Source organism: Balearica regulorum, chromosome 1 (assembly GCF_011004875.1).
Source record: "Balearica regulorum gibbericeps isolate bBalReg1 chromosome 1, bBalReg1.pri, whole genome shotgun sequence".
Lineage (NCBI taxonomy): Eukaryota > Metazoa > Chordata > Aves > Gruiformes > Gruidae > Balearica > Balearica regulorum.
The window spans coordinates 91,338,599-91,365,509 of NC_046184.1; the positions used below are offsets into that span (position 1 = coordinate 91,338,599).

General features: G+C 40.1%; 1 protein-coding gene across 24 annotated transcripts in view; it reads left to right on the forward strand.

Annotated features, from left to right (window-relative positions):
• The window catches only part of ZBTB20 (zinc finger and BTB domain containing 20), a 516,306-nt gene that overhangs the window by 115,424 nt on the left and 373,971 nt on the right, over positions 1-26,911 (forward strand). For 16 of the 24 annotated variants that reach the window (XM_075765562.1, XM_075765621.1, XM_075765517.1 and 13 more), the window contains one exon: positions 13,322-13,443. The exons of 3 other annotated variants lie outside the window; for them this stretch is intronic. The gene's annotated coding sequence lies outside the window, so the exon portion shown is untranslated. Of the gene's footprint in view, positions 1-13,321; positions 13,444-19,840; positions 19,941-26,911 lie in introns of those variants that run through there. 5 more of the 24 variants (XM_075765649.1, XM_075765654.1, XM_075765700.1 and 2 more) reach the window with 3 other exon arrangements.

Genomic DNA, 26,911 nt, shown 5'->3' on the forward strand with positions numbered 1-26,911 from the left:
ACCCCATCATAGAAGGTCACGAAGTTTGTCAGGCACAATTTGCCCCTAGTGAAGCCGTGTTGGCTGTCACCAGTCACCTCCTTATTGTCCATGTGCCTGAGCATAGTCTCCAGGAGGGTTTGCTCCGTGATCTTGCCAGGCATGGAGGTGAGACTGACCAGCCTGTAGTTCCCTGGGTCTTCCTTTTTCCCCTTCTTAAAAATGGGGGTTAGATTCCCCCTCTTCCAGTCGGTGGTAACTTCGCCAGACTGCCAGGACTTCTCAAATATGATGGCGAGTCGCCTGGCCACTTCATCCGCCAGTTCTCTCAAGACCCGCGGATGTAACTCATCAGGTCCCATGGACTTGTGCACCTTCAGGTTCCTTGGATATTCTCGAACCTGATCTTCTCCTACACTGGGCGGATCTGCATTCTCCCAGTCCCTGCCTTCTGTGACCTGGGCAGTGTGGCTCAAGCATTTGCCAGTGAAGACTGAGGCAAAGAAGTCGTTGAGTACCTCAGCCTTCTCCATATCCTGGGTAACCAGGTCACCTGTTTCATTCCGGAGGGGACCCACATTTTCCCTCGTCCTCTTGCACTGACATACATACCTATAGAAGCTTTTCTTCTTGTCCTTGACATCCCTGGCCAGACTGATTTCTATCAGGGCTTTGTCTTTTCCTAACCTGATCCCTGGCTGCTCGGACAGTTTCTCTGTATTCTTCCCAGGTTACCTGCCCTTGCTTCCACCCTCTGTAGGCTTTCTTTTTTTGTTTGACTTTGCCCAGAAGCACCTTGTTCATCCATGGGGGCCTCTTGGTGGATTTGCTTAACTTCCTCTTTCTTGGGATGCATCGCTCCTGAGCTTGGAGGAGGTGATGCTTGAAGATTAGCCACGTTCAAAGACCATTTTGGAGGGAGGAAAGGAAAGAAAAAGAAGAAATCTATCTCTAGGGACATGAGCATGGGCAGAGCCTGTCCTTTCACCCTGTAGCGTCCCATCTTGTCTTTTTTTTTGCTTCCACATGTCTAGACAGTGGAATGTAAAGACACTTCAGAGGTTAGTGTTCCTTCTACTCTATAGTTCCACCATTGCAGCAGATAGTGTGTGACACCTGTTGTCATACTTGCATCCTTAAGATTAGTCAGACCCTAGTAAAAGTCCACCTTAGCACTTGGATACAATGCTAGCCATCTCTTTGACTTTTACCTTTCGGAATGGTTTGTTATGTCAAATGGAGGAAGAGGAAAAGCAGAGAGGTCAAAGAAAAAGGTATGTAAAACTATCTAATAAAGCTACATTGATAGATGATATAAAAGTAAAAAATCAACTAGAAGCTGAACTTTCCTTCTGAACTGCACAGTCCTCCCTTCCCAGGCTTCCCAAGTACCCACCCTGTTTCACCACTGAACTTCCTTGTCAGCGTTCCATAGCATGTGTAGCACTAGATAGCATCATTACTTCACTCTTCATTGTGTATAAGGTATAGGTTGTCTATTCTGCCCAGTTGTTTGGTGGGTCATCCTTCAAATGTCCATCAAACATGCCTAACTGCACTACCAGTGCTTTAAAAGAGACCATAGTCCAAAGACACATTTGGACACTGAAATTTCTGTTAAAGAATGAGCAATGATAACATCTGGGCTAAATTTACTGGCGTTTGCTGTGTTATTGTTCTCCTGCACATTATTGTTCTGTTATTGATCTGCACAGAAACTTCACAGTGAGAAGTTTTGCTGAGAAACTGGACCCTTAGAAGCAGATTTGCATGGGGTAATTTTCTTCTTCAATAATTGGAGATTACCTTGCCCAGTCTGCTTGTGGCTTCAGCTTGCTCTTTTAATCCAAATTAATTTTGGTGTCAACTAAATTGACAATTATCCCAGAGAGGGTTAGGCTAATTGCCCTAGTTTATACAAGTGGGCCCAGGTGGGGCTAGTTAGAGCTTGAGACCAGTCAGGTGATACAGGTGAAAAGCTCTCCAACAGTTGAGAATTAGTACCATAATGGAGAAGGTGGTAGTACTGGAGATTGTAATGCTCTTGTGGTGGGTTTTCTTTCTTTAATTTCTGCTTGGATTGTTGTGTAATGTATGTTTGATGTAGGGTTTTTCATGTGTTAGAGGTGGTGGTGGGGGTTATATTAAAGAAAAATCATTTTGTGATTGCTCCAACCTTGTAGCTTTTGTTGATCCTGAAATAGTCAGTAGTGTGTTTCTTACTGTGCCAGGATGTACCGGATTCACCTAGCAGCTGGAGATGTATGGATTAGCCACCAAGTGAAGAAGTATTTACAAGGGAGAGTGCAGGATTGTGTTGTGTTTCTGCTATGCTCTAGCTCTGAAATGAAAGCTATGAAAATACTAATAAGGTGTGTGAAGGGAAATCTTTTTTCAAGGGGAATTTTTCATGGAAATGGTTAAAGCAAGCTTGGAAATCTTTGAAGGTGTAGTTTTTGTGTAAGGGATGGCAGAATGTTATGCTCTTCTAACAAGCATCTATCATTTCATTTACTATTTACTTTGCTCCTTGATCATCCTTCTCCATTTCTCAGCTACCTTTATGTTGGTAGCTGTCACTGAAGACTTTCACTTGCTCCCTTGCATCTGACAAAGATTCTAAACAGGACAGATTCTGGTTGTTGACTTTGAGAGGAGATTTTAGCCCAATTTACAGAGATAAGATTTGGCATGCTATCCTATCCCAAGTGTCGTTTCAGTGAAAAACATGTAGGTCTCTGTGCCTCCTACCGTTTTGTTTGCCAGCAACCTGGCAAGTAAAAGTCTTTTCAAGTCCTGACCTGGCTGGTGGCTATTTGATGGCATAGAAAAAGAGGAAATAAATAGCAGTTACAGTAGTCCAAAAAACATTAATTGGGTAAGGATTTAGACTAACATCCTGCAGTTCACTATCACCTTCAAGAATCACATTGAACTGTACTTCTAACCATCATACCTTTTCTATACCTGTGGGGTAAAGGCTACAATCTTCATTTTTGTCTGTAGGGAAAAGGACTTTTCTGAGCCAGGCAATAAGACTGTTAAAAGATATGGGAATAGGTCAGGCAGTGCCTGCAATGGTCTTGTAGCCACAAGACAATATATCTTTCCCTTCATAGTGATCTGGCTCCTATATTGTTGTGTAAACCATGCTGATGCTAAAAGCAGTATGAATTGTATACATCTTGCACATCAGTTTCACTGTCTTAAAAAATGAAGAGGTTTTTTTCTTTTTCCCCTTCCTTTGAAGTTTTAAAGCCGAACTTGCTGGTGACCCACTTTTGCTAACAGTTCTCTTAACTAACCCCTGTACTCGCTTATACTTTTTTTTTCCCTCTTCCACCCACTGTCTGTCTAGCCTGGTTTAAAATTTTTATATATGTACTTTTAAAAAATTGATTAGTTGGAGAGCTGCCCGTTCTTCTGCGCTGTATAATAAGGATTTAAAAACTGCACACTGAATTCTGTATAGTGTAATTAAAACTGACCCAGATTTGGACCTGAGAACACCAGGACTTAGCCAAACTTGCCATGAGCTGAGTTCTGATGGCAGATGGGAGCTAATGAGGACACACTACACTCCAGAATTTCCCAGCTGCTTGGCCCCTTTTTGTACAAACAAGGTTTGGAGCGAAGTCCCAATCCCAAGAGCATGTTCAAGCAAATTTACTGCACCCAGTGTTTTGGGAAACAAGGCGGTGCTGTCATGCTGCTTCAGGAAATTTTTGAGGCGTTAGTTCCAAAGGGCTTTTACTGTGTATCCCGGTGTCATGCCTAGGCTGTCTCCCAGCTTCCATCTTATCTGAGGCTGAATGTGGTCACATGTTTCAGGCTCTGTCTGAATATCCTCCCCCAATTTCAGTTGGGGGATTTCCACCTTAATTTAATGGAGTGTTAAAATCCCAAAGTACTGGATCTCCTTTCGACCTGTGATTCCCTTCAGTGGATTCCATGTCCTGGGACTCTTCAGGCAGATGTAATTGAATCAGTTTGAAGCAGCTGTAGCTGGCATGTGGTCTCTCAGATTGCTAGCACCTGCTTCATTGGATTTTTTTTTTGTTTGTAACTCACTAGAGTGAAAATAGTGCCAAAACCACCATTGGTCTTGGAGCTGATAAAGCACTCCAGATCCTCTATCCCTTTCCCCTTCTAGCCTAAGCCACCTCATTACTGGTGCCTGCAATAACGTTGCTGGTAGTGAGCAGAAACAGGTTTATGCTTCTCCTCCAACTGCCTCCCTCCCCTTCAAGCCAGTGCACTGCCAATACTGACTCTCTTCTTCATAAGCAGCAAGACTTAATTGTGCTCAGGTGTGCGGAGCGTCTGTGCCCTCCTTAGAAAATTGGGCAGCCCGTGGTTTGCTGTATCTGATGCATGCACCAAATTTATCTACTGCTCTAACAGTCCAACTGCTGGCACGGCAAAGTTACTGTTTGCGTCTGACAAATGACCAAGCAATCCTGGGATGTTCTGTTCAATACTTCTGATCCTTTCCTCTGGTGTCATGTACCTAGGCTTTGGTTACTGTATTGCTCCTGCAGTCCACATTTTAGTAGGGTAAGATTTCAGGAGGGACTACGAGTTACTTGGTTGCCTGCCTGTATTGTGTGATTTATCGTAATCAAAGTTCAAATTAAACACAACAGTGCACTTGGCCAAATACAGTAACAGCACACAGTGGTGTGGTTTTTTCAGTGTGATGTTACAAGATGGCATATTGAAACTCCTTTTTTTTTTTTTTTAATATATCCCTCTGCTGACTTCTCCTTACTCTGTGGATAAAGTTTGTGCCCTCCCTTTTTTCTCCCTCCCTGCCTGAGGCAAAGGTTGTATCTAGATTTTTAATTCCAGCTGTTCTCATCTTCAGTGTTCGCCCCACACCTCACCATTGCTCTCTTCTTTTGCTACTTTACTTTCTGTTTCACGGACAACAGTTTTCAACTTTGCCTTGAAATATGCCACTCCACTGTGGGATCCTGATAGGGAGGAAGAGTGTATTTCCTGACACCAGAGTAATTACAATCTCTTATTTTTTTTCCTTTGAATTTTTGGGTAGGCTTCTGTATTTAGGAAATTCTTGTATTGGCATATTCCAGTGTCTATTTTCCTTTTTTTTTCCTCTTTCCCCTCATTTGTTGGGTGTTACCGCATGTTCCTAGGGCCGAGAGGGCCTTGTCCTTAGCTGATGTACAGGGACTTTAAAGCTTTTGCAGTAAGCAAATAAAACTGCTGTTGTAGGCAATTAAAAGTCAGTTCCACAAAATGTTCCAGGCAATTCTGAAGCTGTTTCTTTCTCTCCTTTTAACCTATATCTCTTATTTATATTGCATATAAAAAGATTATGTGATTTGCCTGTAGATATTTATGATGTAAGCAAAGTCTTTCCTTCTGTGGAATATTCCATCACTTCGCGAGCCAACGTGCCAGTCTGCAGCTCTCTGCATTTTGTGGAGCTCAGGCATTTGAAGGGTGTTGTTGAAGGCAACTTCTCTAGGGTCCGAAATACGCCTTGGATTCAGTGGAAGCGAAATGCCAGTTGAAATGTATAGAATGAATTGTTTCTGCTTTTTCAAAGAGCTCAGTGTAGAGCAGATGCTTCCCTTTATTTGTTTTTATGGTATGGAAGACTACTATTTTTACCTTTAAGTCGCATTAAGTGCGCTCAGATACAAGTAATACAAGGTAGTTTATCAGGATGTCTGTAAAAGTGATGCAGCTAAACATTTTTGTAGTTGTCTAGTGGGAAGTACAAAGGAAGATGAAATTTGGAATTCCAATCAAGCCAGAATTGTTTTTACTAATCCAGTGAGGTGATGTCACCACTTAATTTTTCTCTTGTCCTGTTGTGATTTGTAGTGTTTTGTTTGTTTGTGGGCTTGTTCTGTTTTCTTTCCATCCATGCTCCTGCTTTCCTACTCCTTTCTGGTTGGTGTCTCAAAATGTCGACCAATAAAAACATCCATTCGTAATGATAGTGTTCGCAGCTCTTTGTAATCTGGAAGTGCTGCAGCTACAGATACCATCTACTGAATAAAATGTTAGCTACCAATTCTAAGAGGGGAAGTGAGCAAGGCTTAAATTAAGAAATGGCTGAGGATTGTGGCTCTCAAGTTTTAGAGATATTGTTGTAAAGGGTTTTTGCTATAAGCAGCGCTTGTTCTCAAATAATGGAGGATAAATATGGAATATTTGTTTTTCAGAAGTTTTGAGTACCCTGCATTCTTGTTGAGATCAGTAGGAATATGGAAGGGAAACTGTTCTTGAGACCACAGTGAATACAGCACCCATAGATATCTAAATAAAGAGCAAGAGCAAATCAGAAAGTGTTGTTTGTATGCAAAAATGCTTGTTATTGGGGGGGAGCAAGCAAAGAGTAAGTATGCAAGTGTCTATCTTAGGATTTCTTGGTGCCATTTGTAGCCAGCCAGAACAAGAAAGCATCTGCCACTCTTACGGTTGTCTTGAAAATAAATATAGTTTTAGGTCAGCAGCAACTGCTAGCTGACATCTTTTATTCCTAGAATGCTTTTTTCTTGTGCTAAAGTTTACTTTAGAAACGTAGGAGCTAAATAATTGTGAATTCTACACTAAGTACAAGAGGTAGTAGAAAACCAACAAGATTTATGTTCTTAAGAAGTCTATGTGGCATAAGTGGAGAGAAAAATATATGGATGTTCTTTTCAGTCTGATAACATCCTGGCTATCTGAGTTGTGAATTAAGTAGTGTTTATAGTGCTGAACCATCCTTTTTATACATTTAATTTTAAGGCATCAGTTTAGAGACTCTGTACATCTTTTGCGTGGATATAGTTAACTGATCAATTTTATGTGAAGTACGGTAGTTTTTTGTGCACATCGAGTAGAGCACTTTCCAAACTAAGATATATTAGTGACTAGTACAGGAGGGTGACAGAAAGGACAACAAAGGAAGTTAATAAATTGATAATGAAGTGGGATTATAGAGGATTGAGCATGGATATTAGAACCATTTCAGATATACTTTTTAATCACTACCACTCTGCTCTTACGCTGTCTAGTGGCTTTCTAGTGGCACCACCCTGAAATGTATTGTTGGGTATTTGGAAAAAGACCACTTGACTTGTCGCTTATTGGCAAGCATGTCCATGTCCTTGACAGAGGCCAAAAGGTTAAATGCTAGAGATGTGATTCTTCTGTTTGCCATGCAGTTGGTCTCTTTAGAAGAGCCTTTAAATAAGTTGACAAAAGTATTTGGAAAACTTGCAGTACTTTGTCTGATCTAGGAGCAAAGCATGTATTTACTGGGCTTTTCATTCCATCACTGAATTCCTAAATGTACAAAATCAAGAAATCAGTGACCAATTTAACACTAAAGTGAATATAAAGGATACCATATTGTGCTTATAACTAACAAATAAAACTCTGTAAGGAACCAAACTACTACAAAGTACAGAGGAGGAGATGCTAAGAAAAAAAGGTAGTCGACTTGTAATCCCAGAGTATTTTCAAGAAGAAATCCCAGCCCAGTTCTTTCCATCAGGTCAGCTAGGCAATTTCGTGAAAGGAGTGTAACTTGTCTCATGTGGTGCACATAACTCCCAGCCGCTTTCTGAAGCATCAGTTTTCTCTTTTCCCAAAATTCCATGCTCGACAACTGGACAGAAGGCTGCGCTGAATTAAATTTTATTGTTCTGGTGTTCTCCATCCATTTGCAATGCACATAATCAGGAATTCAGCTATGTCCCAAGAAACCTGTTTAACCTAATGAGAGCAAATGGCAATGGGTGTTCCTTACTCGGGACAGCAGTGCCAGCGTTTCTGCTTAATTGGGACGTATTTGGCTGGTTCCAGTGCTTCAAGTGGTTTTTAAACAGGTGTTTAATGGGTGTGGAATTCTGAACTCTGCCCTTTTGATACAGAAGTTGCCAAATAAAGATTAACAGAAATAAAAAGATCTAATGCAGAATAAATAATTTTTATCTTTGTGTATTTATTCAGCATAATTTTTACTTTAACTTTTAAGTCGCGGGTGGGTGGGGAGGTGTTTCTTCTCGTAATTGAGAAAGTCCATTAAATAGAACAACAGGATGTCTATCAGGGTGTCCTAATTAAAATTACCCTGTAATTTGAACAAAACACTCATTTGTATGTAGCTAAGGTTGACCTAAAACCCATCTAAATCAGGAAAAATTATTATACAAATTTTTTTCTGCTGAAAATGAAACTTAGCATTCTGCCAACAAACAGCATGATTCTGTTGTTATACAGTATTTCAGGAGTAAGGATTTTCTCTTCAGTGTTAAAAAAATAATGTTTTGAAAAAATGTAAAATAGACTTCTACCTCCACCCTTTGATAGTATTCATTCACGGTCGCATTTCTGCACGGTATTTTGAAAGCAGAGACAATTTTGTTCTGTGCGTACTGTAAGCCCATCTGAAGCCTTTGGTCGTGGCTTGTGTACTGGTGAACTAATAAGCAACTGAGATAGCAGCTGCTTAGCAGGACTGATTGGCTCGGGCTTGACTTTGCTATCTGCAACTACACAGTTTCTGACTGGCTTGGAGTGCAAGTCGGGTAATTTTGTTATCTCGGGGAGCGTGGGGCTGCATACATAATCTAGGCTGTATACACAACTGGATAGATTTTACTTTTGTGTGTAAAAATGACCTGCTCATGCTCTAGCTGTTATGCTTTAAAATGCTGCTGAGGCAAATTGTATTTAATGTAATTTATCAAATCAAAGTGAATGTTTGAAAGAATTTACTAGCTTCAGAAATATTGTTTGTATTTAAAAGGGAATTCTCAGCGTCTTTAACTTGACAGGGCTGCACAAGCTGCAACTTGTAGATGTTGCTTCCCAGACACAAGGTGGTGGAATTTTATTTGTTTCTGCCCGCTTTCTGGGCAGGTTGAGAAGGGAGAGGATTTTCAAAAGCACTCAAAGCTGGCCGGAATACGCTGCTGGTGGATTCAACTTGAACTATTTCACCGTGATTTGAGCGGATAGAGAATCACACCCTTGTTCCTTTGGATAATCCCACCCATAATGTCTAATACAAAATGTAATCAGACAGCTATGTACTAAAAGTGACACTTCATAAATGCCAAAATTTAATTAGGTGCCAGAGGAGCAACTTTCCACTGAATTATTATTCTGCTTACACCAACTTTTACATCTTACAATATCTTTATCAATGATCTGGACAAGGGGATCAAGTACACCCTTGGTAAGTTCTCAGCTGGCACCAAGTTGTACGGGAGTGTTGATCTGCCTGAGAGTAGGGAGGCTCTGCAGAGGGGCCTGGACAGGCTGGATCGATGGGCTGAGGCCAGTTGTATGAGGTTCAACAAGGCCAAGTGCTGGATCCTGCACTTGGGTCACAGCAACCCCATGCAGCGCTACAGGCCAACAGTATCCTGGCTTGTATCAGAAAGAGTGTGGCCAGCAGGGCCACAGCAGGGAAGTGATTGTCCGCCTGTACTCAGCTCTGGTGAGGCCTCACCTCGAATACTGTGTTTGGTTTTGGGCCCCTCAGTACAAGAAAGACATTGAGGTGCTGGAGCATGTCTAAAGAAGAGCAACAAAGCTGGTGAAGGGTCTAGAGTGCAAGTCCTGTGAGGAGCAGCTGAGGGAACTGGGGTTGTTTAGCCTGGAGAAAAGGAGGCTGAGGGGAGACCTTATTGCTCTCTACAACTACCTGAAAGGAGATTGTAGCCAGGTGGGTGTTGGTCTCTTCTCCCAAGTAATGAGCGAGAGGACAAGAGGAAACAACCTCAAGTAGCACCACGGGAGGTTTAGATTGGATATTAGGAAAAAATTCTTCACCAAAAAGGTAGTCAATCATTGGAACAGGCTGCCCAGGGAAGTGGCTGAGTCGCCAAAGTAGAGGTATTTAAAAGATGTGTAGATGTGGTGCTTAGGGACATGGTTTAGCGGTGGACTTGGCAGTGCTAGGTTAACAGTTGGACTTCATGATCTTAAAGGTCTTTTCCAGCTTAAATGATTCTATGATTCTAACTTCATATCTCAGGTTCAATGGAGTATATAAAAGCAAAAAAAAAAAAAAAAAAGGTTGAGCAAATTGTTCATTAGACTTTTCCCTACTATGAGCTCCAAGAATTGTTTAAACGAAGATAACACTTGAGGCTGGTGTTGTGGTAATACACTTTTAAACAAATCAAGAACACTTAAATAGAAAGTATTCAAATATTGGCATAATTTAAAATTCTTAGATTCTCCTTATTGTTTTAAAGACCATCAAAACTGATGTAGGCACCTGTTGTAATTTGGAAAGAATAAAATTAATCACACTATTGTGATATGAGCCAATGATGCTATCCTAATTAGCTTATTAATAATAGGTATTTGTCACAGTATTTTATATGTATATACATATGTTAATGCATAGAGGCATATGTATGCACGCTTTCCAATGGACCCTTATTTTATAGAGAAGAGTATTCGGTGATGCTACAGCAATAATATATGCATGAGTGGGTTGTACTGTTTTCGGGAAGATCTATCTTAAAGGCAGTTGAAGGAAAACAGGAGTCTTCTGTTGGGGAAACCAGCGGAGCTGTTATATAGGGGTCACATAAATTTGTGTGACAACCTGTGCAGCTGCCCATGATTGATAGAATAACTGTAGCCATCATTAGAGTGTATGTAAAACTGGAATGAAGACAATTAGCTGATTGAATGTTATTGCTTCAGATTCTTGTATGCTAGTATGTAATGCTATATATGAAGGCATTATTTTTTTTATTGTTGAAGGAAAAAAGCCAGCAGTTGTTACGTCTGATCTGGTATTCTGGCCTTGAGGCCTGGTTGTTAACTCAGATATAAAAGTTCTGCCTGTAGTACTGAAAAGGTAGATATTGGTTGTTGAGCTGATGAAAGTGGATGAAATCAGGTGTCCACACCAATTCTTTCAGTTTTCTCAGTTACTGTAATTTCCAAAGATGACGAATTATCTGTGGATGCTAATTGGCTAGTGAAGCTATTCCTTGGTGATTCCTTCTCCTGAAGAAATTCTAGATAATGGTGTTGGGTGATTCCTTACTGCCATAGGGTCTCTTTCACATAGGGTTTAAAATGTTCCAATTTTTCTTATCCCTAGACAAGGCAAGCTAAAGGAAGAGATTTGGAATGCAGTGTCTTCCATATTCAGCTGAAATCCAGATACACATCCCACAACCTCCTGCCCAACTGTTTGGGCAGAGTGACTTTAGAAATGCTGCTGGTTAAAAAGCTGAGTTTCCAGTCAGGATGGAATTAATGCTTGTACTCCAGAAAAGTAGCAAAAGGAATGCTTAGTACTGTAACTGTAGAGTTGTAAAAGAAAATTCCTGCTCTTTATTTCCAAATGTATTTTCTGAAGTCCTTGAAAGATTTTCCAGGAGCTTCTGGAGGTCCTGGTAACAGTGGTTCTTAATCATGTGCTTTATCGTTCGCCTTTGGCAAGAAAGCTCAATTCTTTCCTTTTGAATGTGGGACCTTGCCTTATTGCCTCAGGGAAACATTACTTTAATGCATGTCACTTGAGGCTAATTCAACCTGCCACTTGGAAATTGCCCCTGGTGCAGATTGTAGCAGTGCACCATTATCTCAAGCTATTTTTCATCAGAAGCAGACTGCATCTGTTCGGTATGATCTGCATAGCCCGCCAGTTTATTTTAGGTTAGCATGTGAGGTGGTGGCTTTTTTACCTGTCAAACTATGATTGGTTTGGTTTCCAGCACTGTGATAGGAGCCTTTCTTCCATGTCATACACCAAAGCAACCCTAGACGTTTCAAGATATAAGTCCAAAGCAGCTTAAACTGATTGGCATTGAGGCTGCTCTGTTGCTGTTCCTCCACTTACACACTTCTGCTGCCTCCTTAGCTCTAACCCCTGAGTTTTGTGTCTGGATATTGAGCTGTGACTGGAGGTTGATTTGGCTGAAAACATTGTAAAATAAATTTTCGTTCAGTTGATAGCTCCCTGAACCAGACAGTTACCCAGTCCTGGCTCAAGGATCGGCTCAGGGATGTGTGGGCAGGAGAGAAAAGAGGTGAGGGAAGGGTGAGATTGTGGCAGCTCCAAGTAAAATTGGCTTACATCATAGTGCAGCCACACTTTTAAGGTTCTGGAAATAATAACCCAGTGGTTTCAGCGAGATAGAGCTATGAGCATAGGATATGATAGTTAAAGGAACTTTGGCTTTGGAATTTACTTTCTCTGCTGTTTGCTAAAACCTGTGTTTTGGTATGCATCAGAAACTCTGAAGATCACACACCTCAACCTTTCCATCCTTGAAAAGGGAACATGATATGAAGACTTGATTAATTTCTTTTATGAGGTTTGGTTGCTATATGTCATTAGAAGCAAATCAGGCAGGGGAAAAAAAAACCCAAAACATTTTTGTAAGCAGTAGGGAATTTTCCCCTTTGAAAAAGAGCTAACACTTCATTAACATTTCAGCCAGCTTTAGATTAAAATTTGTGTCTGAAAATAATCTATAATGTATTTTGAGCGCCAATGAGGCATATCAGGGCAGTATCAGCACAATCTCCTTCCATATACAGCTTGTGATGTGGCTCCTGCATCTTCTGTCCCAGTGCCACACCTGCTGGTGTGAGAATGTCCATCAAATTAACCCTTGGCCTGCTGCTGATCATACGAAGCCAGCATACCACATATCATGTGGCTGGCTGGGGCAAACTGAATGGAGCAGATGACTGCTGGATCCTAAGTACTACACCTGCTTTATACACAAGCTAACTTGGCCTAATGATTTTTTACCATGTATAGTCTTGTTCCATTAGGTTGCAATAGGTCTGCTTACGCTAGAAAAGGTTTCATTTGTTATGTTTCTGTAGGACAGGCCCTTATAACATGCCGCCAGAGTGTGTGGGTCTTTTCCCCTGTCCCTGTGCCACTGAATGTTGGTACGGTACTTTTTCACAAATAGGCATTACTTGGTCTGCCCCACTGAGCACAAGTCATTGAGTGTGATGCTGGGAAGGGGCGAGTTTGGAAGTGAAGCTAGAAGCTCTGCTATGCAGGCAGTAACAAACAGCAGACTGTTCTGTTTTGCTGGGTTTTGCACATTTGAGGAGACATGGAGAGGTGCAGCATGCAGCCTGAAATCGTGTGCGTGCTTTTTTTTTTTCCCTGCAAGATTTTTGTCAAGTCCACATGGATTAGATTTGCAGGCGTCCTCTGCAATTGGTACTGCCACTGCAAAGCCTTTGGAGAAAAACCCTTTGCTGATGTATCATGCTTTCAGTAGGGCCTATGTTGGAGTTCCTGCCAACTGTTTCTAAAGGTTTTTGCTTCATGTGAGATCTTAAAGATCCTTTTCTTCTCTTCTTTTAGGGAACTAGAGGGCTTGACACATCCTTTACATCCTGCATTTACTCTGACCACAGTCCCTCCCTGTTCTCACAAGTGGAGCTCAGCCCTGCTTCCCTTCCTGTTGATTCCCAGTCAGCTACATGGTAAGTTTTCATTATCTCTAGACTTGTTGCCACAAGGTAAAATTCTGGCAGACTCTCTCTAAAATCCATTAGCACTGGGCATTGAGGGCAGAGTACTTCATGCCCATCAAAGATCATTCAGTTGTATTCCAGGCTGACTGCAAGGAAAGGAAGATAGTATTGAATTAGCATTGGAGCTGAACTTCAGTGTAGATTGTTATAGGAATAAAATATAAAGTAAAATATGTGACAGAATTAAATCCATCAGTTCTAATAAAGGAAACAGAAGAAAGCAAAGAAATCTTGGACCCTTAAATCCCATTAACCAGGCCAGAGAGAGAATGTGTTAAAAGGGAGCTGCACTGTATCTTTTTTCATTGTTTGATGAAATAATCTTTTTCACCCTTTAAGTGGTGTGTTTAAAAATCCTGGTATTTCTGAAACAAAGAGAATACACAGCCACCGAGCTAGCTGGTTTTTATACCTTCCTTTTCTGAGTATTGTCCTTCAGTACAATACAGAGCCATTTCTTTGTTCTCACAAGCTAGCAGTTAAATTGTATGTAAATGTATGCAAATTAGATGCTGTCTAATAAAGAGAGTCATTAGATGGAAGAAATATTTAGTTTAGGGGGGAAAAAAAAGAAAGAAAAGAAAGCAGGTGTATTTTGCAATAGAAAAATGTAAGATTGCAAAAACCCCTCAAACTTTGGGTGAGGGCTTTTTATAAAGCCATTAAAATATTTTCTAAAAGACTTGCCCTACTCTTGGTCCTTTTTTCTGCACATTTTTTATGTGTATGTATGTACACTTCTGTGATCTTAAAACTCACACTGGCTGTGCTGTATATATATACTCGAACAGACATGTAAACATTGTATTCATAAATATTTGATTTCTTTAAATCATATAGCTATGAATTTACACATATGTACCTCAATTAGGCTGTATTTTTTGCTTACTGAGTATATACAGGTGGGATCCATGTGGTAAATTTTATTTTCATGGATTGATTTATTCATCATGTGCTCTGACTGGGTACCTTCTGCTCACTAAATCATCTTCCTCCATTTTATCAACCCTCTCCTCAACAATTTTAAAGCTTTTTTTTCCTTCTCATTTTATTTATTCACTAAATCTCAGTGCCAGATACATTTCCATTCTTTCACTTGCATTTTTACCAAGTAATCCCTTTTGAGGTATGGACCTGATTCGAGCCTAAAACAGCAGTGACCTTTCTGAACACTATGAAGTCAGAGCTTTACTGTCAGATGTCAGAGCGCTAAGATGCTAGCAATGTGAAGCTTTGTGTCATCCAAAGCTGGAGATTCCACACCTGTGGATGGAGCACTCAGCATCCATCTAGGCTCTGAAAGATTTAAAATTGATGAACCTTGTGTTCTTGCCACTTCTAAGGAGATAAAGTTTAAGACTTTAATCTCTCTACTTTAGAATCTGTAGTCCTGCTCTTTCAGCTCTTCTGTTTGGGTGGATTAGCATACATAGATGGCATGGCTCAATTATTTTGGAGTTATTGTTGTATTTTGTTTCTGACGGTCAGTTATCATAGTTCAGGCAGGTGAGCCAATAGCTGTACATCGACTGGCATATTTTTTCTGTTGCAGTTTTGCAAGTCTGGAAGTCTAAAGACATATATGTATATGTGTATAAAATATATGTATATAAAAATCATGTTGTTTAAATATTTACATATAAAGCTAAGGGATTGGCTTCTTTCCCAGAATTACTGGAACTACCTTCCCCAGGAACATTTGGACTTGAAAAATCTCTACAGCAACACTTTTCTTCTGAAACTAAATAACTTGTGAAATGAGTGACTAGCTCTGCACCCTTTGCTTCTCATATGGGTTGTTTACCTTGAGGTGATGGAGAGGCCTCTGTGCATGAGTAATATGTTTCCAGTTAATTATGATAAGATTCTCTTTTGTCGCTCTTTCCCCCCACAGTTTCTCATTGGATTACTTTATGGGAGAGCATTTATGAGAGAAACTCTTGCACAGTGGGAATATTTTTGTCGTTGTTCTAGGACAGGTATAATAGAAGATGTAAGGTGAAGATTACTCTGTGGGGAATGCAAGGAAAATCTGAACTATAACATGAGGATGCTAGAGAGTGCTGAGGTTAATAAAGTGAGGAGAAACACAGGGTATAGTGGACTAGGAGGCCACATTAGTAAACAGAAAATTTTGGTGGTTTACCCATTCACTTGGGGTGCTGCTCTTCTAGGCTGTCTGGCATTGAATGTCCGGGGAGAACTGAGTTGCTAGTGATGCAAACATGTAATGTTGATGTTTTCACAGTTTGCAATCTAGCTAGGTGTAGCTACACAGGTTCTTCAGATTTTGGGAGGTGGTTGTTAATCCTGAAACCCTAATTGGGAGATTTAGACTGGAGGTGGGACAGGCTAGCAGTCAAAGAAAGTACCTTCTGACTCTCCCATTCTTGAGCATGATGCAAAACATGCATACAGACAAGAATGACGCTCAAGTGAGGGAAGAGTGATGCAGGCTTGGGGGCAGAAATGTGATTAATTCCATGTTCCTCTCCAGACTTCCTGTGATCTGGAGTAATTTGTTCAGGGTAGGAGAGAATTCAGTGCCTATGTACTTTTAAGGATATGCATCTTACTACCTTGCCCATCTTGACAATAACAGTAACACAGCTTTTGTACCCTGGAAGTACATTGCAAGGATATATGCATTGAAGAGTGTGAGGCTTCTGTACCCTGTGATAATGAATCCAAAAGCAGCACTGTAGACAGATGTGGGAATCAGACCAGTGGTTCATCTGGTCAGGCATTGTCCTGTTAAATGTCTTCAGTTGCAGCAGAGGGAGGCACAACAAATCCAAAGTTGTAATAGTGGAACAACCAATATTTTCACTAGGGAACCTGAAAGTAAACGAGAATTTTTAACTTGTATTTCTCAGGAGCTTGTGCATCTTTAAAAAGTTTTAAGAAATAAAATATGCTGCACTAAACTAATCCTAAAGCTAACGAACAGGCAGTGGGACTAGCAGCTTTTGCTATTACCTACTGCTTATTATTGTTATTATTATTATTTCTTTTTAATTATGCAAAGTGCTAATCAGTTTGATTATGCACAGTGCTAATCAGGTTAATTATGCAAAGTGCTAATCAGTTGTTCTCTAAGCACACGAGGAGAGCAGAGGTGCTGGCAGTGAATGGTGGTTCTAGATGGGGGTAGTCACGGCAGTCATTCCTTATTAAAAGAAGAGTAGGTGAGATGACAGGGGTTTTTGCTTCCATTAAAAAGTAAATAAAAAAAGAAGAAAGCCATGAGGGTGATAGTTCTGGTGGGGTAATGCCTTCTTTCACAGCAAGGCAGACTTTTTTTCCAAACCAGCTCATGCTGTTGGATAATTTCTGTAGGAGTTTGAGTGCACTGACTTGGACAAATATATTGCAGGGGAGTCTTGTAATGGGTGGGGTACAAGTTGTCCCCACTTGGTAAGTCAGGATGCATAACTAGAAGATCACAAATTAAGATAGTTTGTTCAATCTCACGTACAGTCACCTTTTAGGCACTGGTAAGTAGGATACTGATAATGTAACGTGAATGGCAGTTGATCGTATGTTTGTATGGATGAAGGTACTGCATGAGCATACAAAATGTGTTTCGTTCAGTGTAATGCCTTTACAAGCTGTAAGAATGTAGGGTGCCTTATCAGTGGAAGGTACGTTAGGCTGCGTTTTCTCTTCCTCTTCAGTGCTAAATTATAAACTAGAATTTTGTGTTCCTGTGAAATGGGATCTGTTTTCAGTAAGCTATGTTCTTCTGACAATTACTGAAGATTGAGTGTGTCTCTCTTAGTATGCTTAGTGTCTACTATCTAACCAGTATTCCTTATTTGATTATGTTTCAGTGTTGGTGTGGGATACATAAGCATTTATTATTTTTTTTTCCTGTCAGTAATGGAGGTGACATTCCCAGAGCAGAGAGCTACTTGCTCGTAAAATTCTTGGGTAGAGAATCTTAAGAGATTTTTTGAAGTCATTAAAACAAAAGACTGCTCCTGTATAAGGCCATCAGTGCTAGAAGGTTACTGCACCAACAATGCAAGAGAAATTTTCCTTGAAGAGTTAATCATTGAAGGTGGTTACTTATGTGCAGTTGTGACAAACTTTCAAGTATATTTAAGGTAGAAAGTGAAGCAAAGCATGTGTAATTTATGGCTTAAATAGTGTTGCCTTCTTGGCTTTGTGACTACTACAAGATGCTGACCCTCAAAACAAGTTTACTACTAGATGTGTAATCACAAATACTCATCTGTTCTCATAAATTCATTCTGGTATTAGAAACCTAGATGTACCAGTGGTCTGGCATCAAGTCTGATGCCTTAGAACTGGAGAAGGGGAGCACGTGATGCAAATTCTTTAAGTGAGAGGGAGATACACCAGGGTGCTGAGACTTGAGATGCTTTCCTGTCCGATCAGAATCCTCTGAAGTTAATGCGCAGCTTCCCATAGACTGATGGTGAGTCAGGTCACCACTGCCTCTAGATGCTGCTCCAGAACTCTGTGTGTTTGCCTCAGATCTGAATTTGACTTGGAAGTAGTCCATTCCACAAGCAGATTATTTCCATAGATTTACTATTTTGCTTTCATTTATTGTCAGTGGCTCCAGTGCCTGTTTGCTCTTTCAGTGCGCTCCACTCTTCTGTCATCAACTCTTTGATGACACACAGTAGGAGAGTGTGTATGATCTACCAAAACAGGGGGAAAACCCTAACTTTTTCATGTGATCCCTTGGCATCACTCAACCTTACAGGAAGCAGATACTTGCTTAGATTGCTGTACTGACAGAAAAGGAGCAGTCACACATCTTCTGGATTATTTCTCTATCTTTTGGAGACTGGACATATTATATCAGAAGGGAATTAGTTTTAAAGTTACTGTGATGCTTTAGGTATATTCTTTGCTGTCGTTGAAATCTTTTCAAACTGGACTTTCATCCCTTGGAAAGAAAACTCCAAAGTCTTTGTGTTAGTATGAGTATTTCCCCTAGTCCCCTATCCCCTGCCAGTGTAAAAGCTATTGTGTAGACCTTTGAAGGGCCAATAGCATAAACCACACAGCACAGTATTTGCATGTTACAAATGTAAATCTACCTGAAGCATAAGCATAATCATAACCTCTGTTGAATTTCACCATTTCACCAGATGGCTGGCCTTCTGATCAATCAGGGAGCTAGGAAGTCGGAAAACTTACATTTTGCTTCTGTTTCTTCTGCTTTCCTTGTAGCCCTGCTAAACTGCATTATCTTGCTCTGCTTAGTTTTTTTGACAGTGAAGTATGGATAATGATACAGACCTCATGCGGCGGGGAGGAGAGGAAGGGGTGTAAGGCCAATGTATCGTTTGCAAAGTGCTTTGATACCTCTGGATTAAAGGGGTTATAGAAGTGCAGTGTATTATGGGGAGTGATGTGTGATATTAAGGAACATCAACAAATCTTATGATCTTGTGTAAATTGGCACAAGACAGCACCGAAATAGCTGGTGTATTCCTAAAAAGTGAAATAAGTGGATGGAGAAAACTCGGTTGCCTTGGCTGTAGGGTGATGGGTTAGCAGCAGATGAAGAAACCCCAATAAAGAAAACTGCCTCCTGCACTTTAAGCAACAGGTCTTAAGTGAACTGAGAATTTATTTGCTTGTATGGAAGAAAGTGATTGCTGTAAAGCTCCTTTTGCATCATCTTGAGGACCTGGTCTTCAGAGGTGCACTCTAACTGCTACTCAGCTCTGCAGAAGCTGAGCCTGCTCATTGGCATTCACAGAACTGGGAGCTGGTGGGGCATTAATAACAAAAAGATTTTAAATGTTCAGCCTGACCTTTTAAAGTTACTGACCTGCATTCAGGTTACAAATACGCAGCAATTTTCTCTTGAGCTGCAAAGACTCTAAATGTTAAATCAGTAACTCGATCAGACTAGCAGCCCTTCTCCCCTCTGTTTGCTCGTGCCCAGCTGCCATGACTAGAGTAAAGGAACAAGAAAACTATCTAAACACATCCATATCTTACTGTGACACAAATACTTGGAAGAAGTCCCACTGACATAAACTAACACAAAGTGACACTTTGTTTAAAAAGTTGTTTTGAATGTCTTCTCCCATTGATCTTCTGCAAGGGAGATAAATAAACACTGTGTGTGGTGCAGCCAGACTGAGTATTTGTGCTCCTATGAGTGTTTATACATTCTCTGGTGGTTGTTTGTATTGCTGTTTGTTGACTGTAAATTCCAGACCTGTATGTTTGTAATGTATACATTTACAGGAGCAGTGCAGTTTTGGGAGTATGGTCAGGGTAGTGCTTTTTATGAACACAACCAGATGAATAGTGGGTGGGGTTTTGGTTTGTTTTTTTTCTCCCTCCTTCCAAAGTAGTGAATTAGTCTTTGTGCTCCTAGTGAAAGAGAGGGCTGCGGTGGTAGCAGGAGCTGTAGTTAAGCAGGACCTTCTGTGCTCAGATGAACGCAGGTAGGTGTGTGAGGAAAGCCACGTAGGACTTGTCTGGTAGGAATCAAGTTTAGCTTTTTATCTAATTAAGAAGCAGGTCTGTTGGGCTCTCAATTTGTTTGGTGATGATGAGGATGATGCATGTTTTCTCTCGGGAGGAAGTGACTGAAGCTGTTACAGATGACAAAATTCCTGGTGGCAGAGACCCCTCCTTGTCCCTCTGTTCCTGTTTCACAGTTGTCTCCCTTATCTTTGAACAAAATCCTCACATTTTCACTTACTGTTGTTGCTAGCATCTTGATCCCTGGGACAGTGGGAGCATGTAGAAGATTTTGGGAACTGATGCAGGCACTTTGTCCACCAAACTGAATAGGTGTAGCTTCCTGAACGTAATACGACTTGTAGGAAGAGTTCAGCTTAATCAGTCACCGTTTCTCCTATTAGGTGAAATTTTCCTTGAACCTGTGCTTCTGTCACGTTTGTGCAAGTTAAAATTACATGTTTCTGATGTTCTGAATTGTTTCAAGTCTGCCTGGTGTTTTTCTTTTTGCTCTGTCTCGTGCACATTAGCTACATTTATTAGATGCAGGTTTCGCTGTCTTGCAGTTACCACTACAACAACCTCTCTCATTTGCTTATAAGTTTTACTGAGTTTTAACCATTTGTAGTTTTTATTTAAACACAATTTTTGACGAGAGCTGCTTCTGCTGTGGGTGTGCTGTTTACAAATCTGATGCTAGAGGAAAATATTTGGTTTTGCCCATGCTAAAATATTCTGATAGCATCTTCTAAGAATTCTTGTCCCTTCATGGTTTGGAATGATGCTTTGAAAAAAAAATCAACTGAATGATCTTTGTGGCAGGGAGGTCTTTTTTTTTTTCCCTTTTCTTCTTGACACTTGTGTGTCTCACCGCCCTGACAATAGCTGTTCCATGAAAATAAGGAGAACCTACTACTGTTATCAGCTGCTTATTTAACTCAAATGGCAGAGGTCTGTCTTGTGGGCCTGAAGGTTCCCATACTGTTGATGATCACAAAGCACTGATATCTTGGTGTATAGCAGATTCTTCTTTTCACTTGGCTATTTGAAAATCCGGGGAATTAAATACACTAAAAAAGATGAAAGAATATGTCACTTATCTAAAGTCAAATCTGTGAATACTAGAATTAAAGTTGACAGAGCAGCCTTAATTCAACTTCCCTGTGCTTTTCCAGTTTTTAATTATGTGATCACATGCTGTTTTCTGTGGGAACCAGTGTTATAGTACACCTAATGGACCTGGTCTGAGTTTGAATAGAAGTTCCTTAGTAAGAGGCTGGGTTTTTTTAAGATCAATTGCCTCACTGCAAACACAGGAAAATGTTTAATATATGAGGCAGGAGATAGCGGGGAAAAAGAAAGGGTGCTCTTATTCTCAAGATTACGGTGAGAGCGTGCATGTGCTTAAAGCGAAAAAATGTGCTTGAATTGAGTTGCTTGTAAAATCAGACATCTTTAGGTGGGTTACAAAGAATGCTAGTATTTCTGCTTTCTCTTACCAGTTCACTTACTCCTTTTAACCCTTCACTACTTCTACCTTTTAAAACATTCTGTTCATTTTCCTTTAAAGAAAAAAAGTAAAGTCAATACCAGTAATGACAACCTACTCTGGTCTTGCCTTCTTTTTCATCACTTTGCTGGTATACAAAAGACTTTTTTTTTTTTTTTTTCCCTCCCCACCCAATAAAACGCAATTTCCAGGATTTTGACTTTCAGTTGGTAGGAAGTGTACTATGTTCCGCATTATTCACTGACAAAAGTGCACACAACTCTTCCTGACACTTTGACAGTTTAGTTGGAGATGCTGCTCTAAGTAGAATGTGTCTGTCTGTAGCCAGGTCCATTTTCTTAAGCGCTGGGAATTCAGCTGTTTTCTCGTGAATTCTTCTTTTCATATTTTATTACTACGAAGAGAACACAAAGAGTGCTTGTTTCTTTCTTTCTCTCTCTCTCTCTCTTTTTTTTTCCCTCCAGTTGACACAATCAGTATTATTTGAAGGAAAAAATTACACACAGAATGGGAAATAGGGTGGGAAAATGTAATAGGATCTGCAAATCTTTTCTGTCTTGTCTGAGTAAATGAGGGCTGATGAGAGATGCAGCACAATGAGGGCTAGGGAATGCTAGCTGAACTGGTATATAAAGATTGTTTCATTTTGCTTCATTTCATTTTACTGTATTGAATTTGAAAGGACAAATTGCAGCGGACATGAAAGTTTACTGTGGAAACACCTAGGGTTGCTGTACCCTTGGCGTGAACCTAGGCAAACCTGAAAAGGAACGTTAAATAAAGTGGTGTATGAATTGTGTAGGTGTGCTTCTGAAGCTACTTTTTGAAGAATGCCCCTTCAGAAAGAGTGTCCCTACCTCTAGGGTTATTCTGCTGCTTCTGGTTTTAATCGCTCTTACTGTCCACTTAAGTTACCAATTTGGGAAAGGTGCTGTTGTGGGGGATTTTTGGGGGGTTTTTTTGGTGGTGTTAGTGTTCAGTGGGCTTGTGTTTTTTAGTTTTTTGTTTAATTTTGAGTTGAAACCATACTGATTCAGGCATATGTTTTGCAGGATTGTGTGGCAACATCATTTTTGTATGCAGACTTTCAAGAAGATTGGAAACAGATTATTTCTTCCCCACCCCAAAGATTCATCTCACCTTTTCAAATGAGCATAATGCAGGCTAGGACAGAACTTAGGGGAATTTGGTCCTACTACAGCAATGCACTCATCAGTAGATAATTTTATGTTGTGTGTTACAAACTGTAGTGCTTTTATCCAACTGGAGTGGCTGCACATCGCTTGCTGAAAGGAGGAACTGTAGTTAAAATCAGGTGTCAGTTTAATCTGAAAAGATGTTTTTTGCGAGTTACTATGCTACCTTAGCCATGGATAATTCCCCAAAAATGGGGCAGATAGGATTGTTTTGTTTTTTTTCCTAAGTCAAAAACAGTCATGGAGGTCTGAAATAATGCAGCATGAACAGCAAATATTGCTGCATAAAATCTCTGACAATGTAGTTTATAAGATTTGAGGCTCCTGTAGGAGCCACTACTGTTGGGAGATATCTTTGATGATAAAACATGTAAAGATTAAACTTTTTTCTAATCTAAATAAGAGAATTGTAATGTTCAGGAGATCCAACATCCTGACTTCAGACCAGCTGGTGTGATCCCAAGGCAGGTTTGTGTCATGAGAGTTAAGACTCTTCCCTTGGAAAAGTTCTGGATTTTTGTGAGATAGATTTTGTAACTGTTTACCTGGTAAGCAGTTTGCTTTGCACACTCGTTCCCTTATCAAAGTCCCTAAGGCTGAAGATACCAGGGTAGGGTTGGTGGGCATGGGAAGAGAAATGAGGAGGAGATGGTTTTGCTTTTCTCCAAGCAAAAGAGTGGTTTAATGGCACTGTGTAATATAGCTCTTCTGCCATTCTGAGGGCAAGGCAAAGATTGGGTAATTTTTTTTATCCCCCCTCCCTGCCATTACTATACAACACCTCTCCCTTTTAATGGAGACCTGGCAACTTCAAGGGTAATCATAGGGAAGGGAGCGTTTCTGAATGTTACTCGTTCCAAGGGGCATCTCTTGAGCTTGGTATCTAAAATTGCTAAGTGCCATGGATTCACGTTGCTACTTTAAGTGCAATCTTTTTTTTTTTTTTTTTTTTTCCTTCTCCTGGCTGTGGCTTTGGAGGTGGAAGGATTCCTCACTTCTCTTCTCGCGCATCCCCTTCCCCCCCATTAAAGTCCATAGGCTCAGACAGGTAAATCTCAGATAAGAGAGGAAAAGTGAAGAAAACAAAAGTTTTTCCCCCTCTAGCAGTGGGTAGTGCATGGAAGAGGGTGGCAATGTTCCTGGTATGATGAGTAGATGTAATGGCTACACAGCACTAAGAACAGATCTGAGAATTTAAAAGGTGGTTGAAATCCAGAATGGGTTGGTGTAGGGAAGAATGCTGTATGGCAACCAATCTTTTCTGCAAATTATTTTAGTCTAAGTCTTTATGCTGTGTAGTCTGAACAGCTACCCTATTTCATGTACAATAGTAATTCAAGGAATATTCTTTTTAGCAGAATAAACAAATTTTTGCTGCTTGACATGTGAAATGCTTGTAGTAGTAAATTCCACAGACAGCTTCTTCTCCCCCCAATATTGTTTTGTCTGATTATACAACCTTGAAAGTTTAAAATTGACTGGTTTACTGTAAGAAGCATTAAGTAAATGCGATCTCTCTATTTTTAATAACAGTAGCTCAAATTTCATGTGAGATCACACTAGTCTTCCAGTGTAATTAAGTTTATGGTTTTCTTATGCACTTCAAATGCCTGTGATGTGCAGTTAATAGTATTTTTCAGACAAGTATTAGGACACCTCGGCAGCGATGCCAATGTGGGCTGGTGTCTATCAGCAGTGCAGACACCACAAAGTAATGGAAATTGCAAGACACTGCTATAATTTGTCTAAAAATATGCATGACAGCAAAGCTTTTTTACCTGAGTTTAGAAAGAGATAAGGCTCTGAATTAGTGAAGCTTCATAAATGAAACCAGATTTTCAAGTTTGGTTCTAAGTCCAGTGTGTATTGAGTGTGAAATATGGCTGAATATTGGAGATCTGCATCTTGGATTTTGTATCATTACTGTACCTTGGATCTAGTTTCTGCTACATATATTTTAACTGTAAGCTGATATAAGGCTGCATAGGGAGTGTTAGAGAAAAGCTTTGGATGAACTTTTCATCTGTGTCCATATATATATATATATACACACACACAATTATTTTTTCGTTGGTTTGTTTAAAGGAATAATGATTTTTCTATACAAGATCATTCTTTTTTTATTTCTAAGGAAAGAAAATTATACTAAAGATGCCTAAGAATTCCAATCAAGTGTTGAAATGATCTGAAATTACTGAAACAAAATATTTCATTTAATTTAAACTGGTGAAGGGTTTTTTTAGTTTATTTTAAAATGCTTTGATTTCAAATGTTTTGAAGATGAAGGCCAAAACTTTGAGTTCATGAGGAGGAAGAATGTCTCTGACTCAGCTCCATCCGACACACTTGTTGAACACTGCAAGTTACAATATAATTGCTTAGCTAGGTTTTGATGTAGAGCTGGATCTGCCTTTGCAGTGTATATCACAGCTCTCTAAATCAGAACAAGAACTGATCATTCCAGTATCTTGGAAGGTCTGGGCCAAAGTCTGGAACATCAAGATTTTGGGAGTCTTGAGGTTCAGCTTGGTTGTGTATAGAAGTGTTGGAATTGAGCCTCTAATCCCTTTATGAAACAATACCCTCTGATATGATAGGATTACTAGAAGTATCAGCAGTAATGGTAAAGTTCTCGCATGTCAAAAAACCTCTCGTCTATAAAGCTGAAGTACAGCTTGTTGTATGTAAGTATTTAGGGACACAGTAAAGAGTAGTATGTAATATGTGAGGCAGCTTCTCAGTGACCTTCTTAAGTTCATGAGCTAACTTCTGTGCAATGCTCTAGCTGTGTTGTGGGGAAAGCAGATCTCGAAAATCTCTGGCAGGTAGCCATAAACCAGCCCTTCCCTTCCTTTCTTAAAACAGCACATGCAAATGCTAACTAACTGTTTATTTTGTTCATGCAAATTTTTGCCCATGCAAATTTAGGCTGCAGGTTTCCTTTGTTACACATAGAGGTTGGAATGTCCTTTTGAGTGGGAAATAATAATAAGGGTAATTTAGTAGCACCATCTTTATTGTGTTTTCTCCTTGATGAAATGACCATCACACAGGCTTCAGCGAGACCACTGCATCAGTGAGGACTACAAGACTTGGCCCCACAGGTATTAACTCACATCGGTCCTACGGGGAGCTTTCTTTGCTGGCTTATCTGCCTTTTAGGGGGACCAACGGGGGCGGGAAGTGGAGTGGTTGGGACAGGCCAAGGGAGAACCTGCCGTGGCATCAACTCTCCATCGTCGGCTGGGAACTGCTAGTTGACATTTGAGAGAACGTGCTTTATATGAGAAAGTGATGAGTGAATGGAAATTAAAACAAAAGGGTTGAAAATAGAGCTGTAATCAATCTAGCCCAGTATCTCAATAAACCAGGGACATTTTTTCATAGTGAATTTGGGGCAGATATCGCAGCAAGTGCCACAATAGTGGGGTCTTCCCCCCACTCCCTCCTCCCCTTCTATTAAATCTACATTTGGAAGGTGGATGGTGCTGACTCATAAATTAAATTGGAGTAATACATACAGTGTATATATATTTCTGTCACTTTGTCTCAAATTAAACACGAACCTTCTCCCCTGACAAGATGATAGAAAAGTTAATTGCTCGCCCTGGCTTTAAATTGGAATTTGAATTTGCAAAATGCTAAAGGTTTATGAGATCTAAATCATGAGGAGCTTAAATTACATTCCTGTGATAAAATATTAATAAATCAATTAAAACATAAGCCGAGTATAATATTACTTTTTTGTAGGAACCTTGAACACAATAATTCATTAGAGTGTGCAGTAACAATTATTGTATCTTTTTTAATTTTCTTTTTTATTAGGTTTTTTTTTTTAAACCAGGGAAAAGGCAACATCAGATGGGAACACACCACACAATGGTGGAATATTATCCTGGTACCAAATCTAGTCATCTCCTGGTAACGATGCACATACATACAAAAGCATGTGAGCACCCCTAACTGCACACATCGCATCATGGCTCCAGTATAACAGGATGCATTCCCTGCAAGCTGGGGGCTGTTTCCCCCCTTTCCATCATGGGAAAGAAAGGCAGTAGCACAGGAGGAAGGGAGGAAATCTTAACTGCTACTGCTTTTTATCTTTTCCAGCCTCTTCCTATGCCATTTTATTCTTTTCTTATTCTCCTTCCATTCTCTTTTCCCTTTCTGAGTACAAGATTGGTATGATTTCAGTGTCAAAAGCATCAAAATTCACAGACCTTTCTGTAAAGTTGGCCTGAGT